The following is an 8824-nucleotide window of genomic DNA, read 5'->3' as shown; positions in this document are numbered from 1 at the left end:
TTCAGCAGAGTGGCTTGTGTGGCCATCCGTTTCCATGCCTAAGTATTCCAGGACTGACCATAGCAGAGAAGGAAGGAAGGACTTTGTACAGCACAGGGATGTGATCAAAGCTTTTATTACTGTCTGGTTTTTGTTTGAGAGAGTTTGAGGCTTGCCAAGTTTCTCTTCTTTGTGGTTATTTATTCGTTCCATAGCTGTGCAAAGAAAGTTGAGATTATGCAAAGACATTTCCATAATGAGCAGAGGCATTATTCTATTGGAAGCTTCCCTGCAGCACCTCTCCTGTTTGCAGTTGAACTCAGAAGCTCTCCTAATTTAGGCTTGGCTTTGTAAGCCTGCTGATGTTTAATCTGCTGGTGTACAGGTCCCTCCAAATGATGTAATCATCGCATTTAGGGCTGCAGCTCCAGATCTAGAAATGGTCAGTTCTTTCAGATAAGAATGAATGTAAAGAATGTATCTGTATGTTCAGTTTAATCTGTATGTGTATCTGTATGTTCAGAGTCTGAAGACTTCTTGTCTTGTGTGTAGCAGGGCTCTAAAGACGTATTTATGTTTCTTTTAAATAATTTTTCCCTATTTCTCTTTCCTGTGTTATTTGGCCCTAGTTCTGGCTGCAGACCAAGGATGGGTACATTTCTTCTTGTAGGAATGCAGCCAGTTGTGAGTAGTATCCTTAAACCGAGTGTTTTGTTTTTAATGTCACTTCCCAGGATTCTCAATAGTAGTGAAGAAAACTAATGGGTGATCTGTGTGCTGCATGATCATTTTAGAAGCATATTTAAAATTCCTTTAAATATTTCTTCCCTTTGAGCATCTTGCTGTACATTCATCTTGGGAAGGAATAAACTATTTTTAAGCTGAAAAGCACAAACCTACAGGGTTTGTCACAGTGAAATGGGGCGTTTCAGGAGGTGTGGCTTTGACTCCCCAACTCTAGTGCTATGAGCACCTGATGTGGAAGAGTGTGGTAACTGGAGTCCTCTGCCTATATGCAAATGCCTCCAAACAAAAGAAGCAGTCACTTCAGAAAACATCTTCCTCAAGCAGCCAGGCCTGCCTCAAAGGTTTCCATGGTGCTACACGTGCTCCTTGAGCAAGTATGGAGCAATGATGTGTTAGTGCTTATTTTACATCTTTTAAAAGGTCTGCACTAGCACCTAATTAAAAGGCATCTTGATCTTGAAACAACAGATTGTAGGCACTTTTTCCTCTGGAGAAAGTTTAAGGCTTATGCTGTCTTGATGGGAACTTCACTCATTGTCTCTATCTAGTTTATAGGATCCTCTTTTTTTCCCCAAATTTACCTCCCCCTTACCTTTTGTTTGTTTTGTGTTATTTTTCATTGGGTTGGTTTTTGTTTTAGTTATAAACCATATTGTGTGAAGAAGGAAAATAAGGTCCTTTTCTCATGTTAGCTGGAGGGGTGATAATTGAGCTGTCCATATCCAGCCAAATGAAAACTCTGTGGAGCTTTATGGTACCCCTCTTTGTGGGGTGAGGTGAGCAGAGGATGGGAAGCACCTCACAGTGCTGTTTCAAGCTGCAGAGCTGACCATGCCAGGGGAGGGGTTTCTCCTTCCAGGCTGAGACGAACCTGGAGCACAGCCCTGGGAGTGTCCTGCTCCCCTTCCTTGTCCAGCACAGCCAAGTGTCTGTGCTGCAGCCAGCTGTGGGGTGTAGCTTTTGTTTTAAAAGTTCTCTCTTGCATTAATTGGGATTCTTGCTTTGAAGAGAGTCTCAGGCATCCAAAGTCTCACTATATATGTTGCTTTGTGGTTCTGCAGATTCTGCCCACAGTCCTCTTAATGACTATTATTTTTTCCCTCCAATATTTCACGAGGAGACTTCTGGACTAGGTAATGTTTTCTACTGAATGAATTTCTACCATCTGCTTTCCACTTCACTGTCACTGATTTGATAGCACTGAAATTAGCGAGGGAATGAATTGTCAGGCAGTCACAAAAAATTAAATCTGTTTCTGTGAAGCGTAGATTTAAGGAGTGGTTTGTGGCCTGGGTTCATTTGCTCACTGCTGACTGAACTCTTCTCCAATCAGCCGCTGAATTTGCAGAGATTAATGAGAGATCAAAGGAGATTTCTGTAACAAATATAACTGTCAGTCTAAAAAGTGTGGACTTCTATCTCCAGCCTGTTTAAATAGAAGGAAAATGTACTCTGAAGCACTTTCATTCCTCCTTGAGAGCATGGATGGGTATAGTGGACCTCATGGTGATATTCAGACTGGATTAAAATTAAACAAGAGTGAAGCAAAAGTGATCAATCTTCTGAGGAAGACCAGCACTGCAAAGTGCAGCATTTCTTCATAGGATAAAAGGCTTCCTGCCCTGGGAAGTGTGTTGCACTCCAGAGCACCTGGGCAATACCGGCTAACAGTGATGTTTTAATAGGAGAACTGTGAATGGCCATGGGTTGCAGGATCAGGGTGTAACCAGGCATTTGGAAGACTTTTCTTGAATTATTGCTAAGTGGTAACTTTCTTTTAAATACTGGATTATTGTAAAAGGGCTTGGGTGGGAGGGAGCTGGCAGAAGAGCAGAGGCTGGTTAGAAGGAGCTGCTGTGGTTGTGCGTTTAGAAACATTTGTGCATTTCAGGAGACCTGTCTGTAGTTTATATAAGATAAGGGACTTTCCCCTCATCTGCTTGTGCAAGAACAGCCCTGGTCTGTCAACAGTTGCTCCTTTCTCTAAGTGAAAACAAAAGCTCTGTAATCTGTTGCTATCTCCTTCTCCCTTTCTCCCGGCTGAAGTGCTTGGTGTCCGGGGATGTAGGTTTGTGGCATGACCCTGGCTGTCTCCAGCTGGAGGGATGGGACTGTTTATGCCAATTAGGAGCAATTTTCATGAATTTTCTTGTGTAACTTCTCTCTTAATTTGTGAAAAATATTTTATAAATGTGGGGAGTTGGGGATGGTCAGTCATACTGTGCTGAGCACCCAGAGATTCTCGTGAGGCAGAAATGCAGTTTGAGTGTTGAGGGTTGTTACTCCAACCAAAGAGCTGCCCTGGCTTGAGCCCCCAGAGTCCCCTGGACACATCTGCATGCATGACTGTCTGCTGACCCGTGGGTTTGCATTCAACAGTGTGAAATTATCTGCAGGCTGATATTTTGTAAGCTTATGTGCTGCCTTGCCAAGATATGCATCCATATGGTTTTACCTCTAAGCTTTCATACTGAAAGCAAATTCCTTTAAAAAAGTCGCTAGGGTACAGTAAAAGGGGGAAAATTAGCTGAAAGGTGTTCCAGGAGTAAGCAGAAACACTTTTTGATAAATGATCTGTATGCTTTGTCTGCCTCCTGTGCCATACCCCAGCTGTGGGAGGTCAGTCACTGCTGGCACTTTGGTGGGAATGACCCTTGATGAGGTTACAGGGCTTTTGGTTGTGCAGACAGTGAGGAAGGTGTGGGTACCTTGCATCACCTTGGCTGGAGAGCTGAATCTCTCCGGAGGAGTGTCTTGCTCTCTCTCATTAAATGGAGCTCAGCAGCCGGAGGGCAGAGGCCTGGGGGCTGCGTGAGCCCTTCCTAAACCAATATTGCACAGCGGTTGTGAAGGGAACTGGTTTTGTTTCACAATTCCTTTCCACCTTCCCTCTCCCTGCTCCCCCACCACGTAGCGTTATCTCTTGACATGATGCCATTAACTCTCTAATTAGCCCTAGGGGTGTTCTGGGGGAGATAACGAGACTGTAGGAGCTCAAATAAGCAGCGTGCGCAGATGTTTACCCAGGGTCGGAGGGCAGGGCTGTTGTGACAGGGATTGCCTTGGGGAGGGCATGTTCCTTGGGAAGGAGAAGCTGACCTGCACCATGGGCAGAGCTAGGAGCTGGGCTGTCCTCCTGCCTTTTACCCTGCCCTTTTAAAATGTGGAAAAAGATGCAGTTAGGAGTCCTTGGAAGAAGGGGTTGATCCTCAATACTAAACACTTGCAGACAGGGCATGTTTCTAATGTGAAGGTTTGTACATTGAGTGCATTTCAGTGAAATTTCTGGACTTCAGACCTGTCCCTTGGTCCATGGTGAGGAACCAGGAAGTTTGAATTTCTGTTCCCAGGCGCAGTAGAGAGGTTTCTCTGAGAGCTGAGGGTGCCTGGTCCCTCTCTTGCGTATGGATCAGCTGCAGTTCCATGTAGTGCTGGGATGCACACAAGGCTGTAGCCAGTCATCAGCCAGTAGGATGCTGCCTTTTATACCTCATCTCTTTTTTATTTGTTCTGTCTTGCCATAAATAGTTAGATTACAAACAAAAAAGAGGAAAGTCCCTGTTTCAGGGACCACATGGTTTTTCCCTCTCTTCCTTGTGGATTGAGCAATGAAGATCAGCTCTGCATGACTTTTCAAGAAGGCAGGTTAATTTTTGCTTTTTTTTTTTGAAAGTATTTTTTTTGGTTCTTTAACCTGGCTTCCTGCTATCACAGAGTATGCATCTGTCCCTGCAAGGTCTGCACTGGAAAGGCTGTCAAAGCCAATTGGCAGAGGCTTGTTTTTTGAGCATTCAGCAGTTATTCAGAGGTAACAGAAAAAAAATCCTCCAAAAACTATGTTCTATTTTTTCCCTCCTCCTCCTGTTATCTCAGTCCTAATTTGTAAACATTTCTGAGTTAAGTGAATGTCACAGTCTGTGGTGACGCAGTCGATCCAGATGCTATTTTCATACAAGTGGAGAGGTCTGAGCAGATTTTTTTCATTTGATCTGCAGGAAATTCTGCATGAACTGCTTAACACACAGGCAGGTGTGCATGCACACACCCCCCTTCTACAAGAGATTACACAATCTCCAGTTAACACTGCAGTTGTGGTAATGACATTTTTAATGGTCACCATTTTGCCCGCTTACTTTGCGACTGGAGAGGGTTATTGAGAACTTGCCTGTGATACTGGCGAGAGGAGCTGGGATGAGCCATGTTAGAGCACAGGGAAAAGCATTCAAACAAAGACTCTGAATCAGCAGTTTGATTTGGCCAACAGCTCGTTTTGGAAACTTAGGGGTCTTGTTTGCATTTTATTTTGTTCTTCGGCATACCAGCAGGAGCCACAAAGCATTGCCAGAAGCTTTCTAGAATTTCTGAGTCAGACCTGGGAGGGTTGCAGCTGAAAGTTTCAAATCTAACTAGCAATTATTATTTTTAGTTTCCTACAGTATTGAAGGTAAATTACTTTAAGACTTCCTTTCCTGAGGCTGAGCTACTTTTTAAATTTCAATTCAACTAAGCATCCAGAGCATAAGTGCCAGGCTCTTCTCTTGACACTTTGTTTGCTTTGTTTTCTACTTTATTATTTTTCTGTTTGGGGTGGGGGAGATCTTGTTGGACTCTAAAAGCAGGGTTAAACCTTGTTCATCTGCCCTCAGTGTGCAGTCATTCTTACAAATATGTGAAAGGAGGGCCTTTGCCTGAATCTGTTTGCTTTTTCTGATTAGGCTAATTGGTATGATAAGGCATAATCTCTGTTTACAAAGATTGTCTTGCCATGACTTCAGACCATTACAGTTGATGATTCCCTTGCAGACCTGTCCAGAAGGCTCAGACAAATTATGACTATCACTGTCCCACAGCTGAAAAGTGAGTGTGCAGTGTGAGGAGGGTGGGGGTGTCCTTTTGTTTTTATGATTCAGCCATTTAAGCATATGATATTTCAGGAAATCAAGTTTTCCTCTGAGAACCCCAAAGAGATGCTGCCTCGCTGCCATTGGGCTCTTGTAGGCTCATCTATGTGAAAATTTTGTACCTGCAAAAGGAGAGAATCAAATGAGGGTCTGGGAACTTTTGTTCCTCATGATAAGATTGAAAGGTTCAAGCTTTACTTTTCACTGGTGCCAGTGTAATATCCACAGGATGGCACCAGCCAGGAGAGCATCTTTGGAGGAGAGTGCATTTAGATCTGAAGCCAGTGAAACAAAGTTTGGGTCCCTGGGGTGATGAGAGGGACACACCTGTGCCTGGGCTGCAGCAGCATTGGTGGGCACAGTGTCTGGTGCCTGCTCTGTTACCTCCTGCCACCCCTGCTGGTGTGGTGGTGTCCTTTTTTGTGTCCCTTGTGGATGACAGATTTGCAAAAAGCTGCTTGTCCAGCATCTGATTCAAGGTGACCGCACAGGGTAATGCATCTGAAACACTGAGCCAGGTCAGGGCTGTGTGTACAGAGGGCAGGGATTTGTGCTGACATGTCAATTTATTCATGCTATATACACCTCTCCTCGTGTTTGACATGCAGATCTCTTTGGATAAACTTCCATGTATCTCTCTGTATCTGGGTGTTGCTTCACCCACAGCCACCTCCAGCCACCTGTGGGGCAGAAGATGGCAGATACCTCACACAACAATGCTGCATTAATGACCTGGAAAAGGAGGATCTTCTGAGTTTCAGAGCATAGCTATGAAAGAGGATTTTACAATGACCTGCTGAGGTTGGGAGATTTATGTACCTTCTTCTGCTGTCTCCTTCCTCTCCATGGTTTTTGAACTCATGGGCCAGTATGAAAAACTGGACAATATTTAGGGGTCAAAATGGTCATCTGAGCACAGCATAACTTTTCCTCACTGTTGGACAACAGAAGATCCATAGGTGACATGAGTGTCCAGCTCTGTGTAAGCTTTGCAGTGGTGCTCCAAAGTGCCCCGTTTGGCTAACGGTGCTGTGGCTGCTCCCTGCAAACTTTACCTGGATCTCCAGATTAGCACTGGTGTGGCTTTTTGGCTTGTGCCCATCCCGGGTGACATCAGATAAGTACACTGGGCACAGTCCCTGGTCTAAGGTGGTGCTGGGGAAGATGGAGAGGAGGGCAAGGGGCCCTGGTAGTGGTCTGTTGAGTTGTTCCTGTGCTGTGGGAAACTGGCTGTGTGCTCGGCAGCTCTCGCTGCTAGCTCGGGAGCACTGAAGGTGTGTGTGAAGCTCAGGTGGCCCTAACCCGAGCTGCGATATTGCTGGTCCTGGTAGGTCGGGAGGGCTCAGTGCTCCTCTCTGCAGCCTGTTCTCGGAAGTGCCTCCTTGCGCTGTGCTCGGTGAGGAGGAGTTGGGAAGGTGCACTGGAAATGCTCCCAACCTTTTGCTTGCACCCAGCAGCTCCGGTGAGCTGTGCTTGCAGGGTGAGAGCTACATCAGACCCCTGGCTCTTGTGGCAAGGGGCTGCTGCAGGAGAAGGGGGGGACACTGTAATCCTCTGCTCTATGTTCTTGTTTCGCTTCCTGCCTGAAGATGATTTTGTCCCGTTTTATTAGTGGCAGCCTTAGGAATGTGCTGGCTGCTCCAGCCTGGAATAGGCTGGTGAGCTTGCAGTGTCCTTTAATTTGCAGAGGTGCCGTGTGCCGGGAAGGCAGCCCAGGAGCCGCCAGCCCCGTGAGCAGCAGAGCCTGCCCGCTTCCATCTCCCCGTGAGCCCCAGTCCCTCCCTGCGTGCCCGGAGAAGCCGGGGTTAAGTGATGCCCGCGGCCAGGCGTGGCAGGAGCAGCAGCCGCTCCGGGGCAAAGCGGGGAGGTGCTGAGGCTGTGTGTGGGTGGCAGCCCTGCCCAGGACCCTTGTCCCTCCCTGCAAAGCCCCTGTGGTCGGTCTCTTGCCGCCCGCAGCGAGGCTCGGTGCTCCCTGGCAGCGCTGGCAGTCCGCGCTTTGCGTTTCGGCAGAGCCCCGCGGGAGCACCGCCTCAGATAAAGTTCGGAGCGGTGTCGTTAGGCTGGGCCGCGCTCTGATCTGGATGTTTGGTTTCCTCTCTCCCCCCTCCCCAGCCCTGTGGAAAGGTGTTCTGTTTCGCCTGGCTCGGTGGCGCTTCAGGAGCAGCTGCCTTTGTTCTGCCTTGCTTCCCGCTCGCCCGGCGGATCCTCACGGGGCTCGGGTGCCGCCAGCCCAGCGCTGGGCTCGCACCCCCGCACCGCTGCTCCGGGGGACACCAGGGCAGGACAGGGGGCTTGTCTGCTTGCCCAGAGTGAAATCACAGTGGGGATCTCTCCTGCAGATCTCGGCTAAGTGCTCTTCCTATTCTTTTGAAAGGTTTGCCGTGGGCATCCTGTCCGGGTGGTTTTTACTGAGCGGCACACAAAAACTTGTCCCATATATTAATTTAACACCGTGAATCCCTTTAGACGAGTTGGGGTTTTTTACTTGTTTTTAAATCATGGTGCAAGTTCGAAGCAACTGCAGAGGAGGGGAAAAAATGTAGCTGGAGTGATGCCCTGCAAACACAGGACCTGTTGGCTGTGAGTGTGGATGGGAGCACACAGGTGACGGAGAATGCAGCTGGATTATGGTGCATGGAACCACTGATTGATTGATTCTCAGAAAGCTTCTTGGGGCTTTTGTCCCAAATCTGCACACAGCAGCAGCCAAATGCCCGGCTGCATTACTGTACCACTGGTGTCGAGCATTGCGTCTTGATCCCTTCGTGAATATCTAGGTTCTTGGTAGCAGCAAAGCCTGTGCCTGGAAAAAAACAGCCTTGGAATCTTTATAAAAAATAAATAGGAGAAGTTTCTTGGAGCAGCTCCTTTAGAGCAATTCCATAGCTCTCTTTTGAGTTCCTAAACTTGTAGAAAAGTGACAGGGGAAAGTTATTGTTTCCTTTCTTTTCCCTGCCTGTCTTTCTTTTTTTCTTTTTTCTTTTTTTGGCCATTCCCCCCCCCCTTCCCTTCCCTTTGCTTTTTAGAGAATGATGATAAGGAATTCTAACTACTTAATGAGCTGGGAGAGGCCTCTCTCCATTGGAGTGGAGGACTCCAGGTGGCACTTTGACAGATTGGACAGGTAAGGCAGGAGAGCCCCACCTCCTCCTCCTTGCCTATAGTTAGGTATATAAGGGAAACTTCAATTATGCAGA

This window comes from Geospiza fortis, unplaced genomic scaffold (assembly GCF_000277835.1).
Source record: "Geospiza fortis unplaced genomic scaffold, GeoFor_1.0 scaffold172, whole genome shotgun sequence".
NCBI lineage: Eukaryota > Metazoa > Chordata > Aves > Passeriformes > Thraupidae > Geospiza > Geospiza fortis.
The sequence above is the reverse complement of the archived record's forward strand: the minus strand, read 5'-3'. Positions refer to the sequence as shown.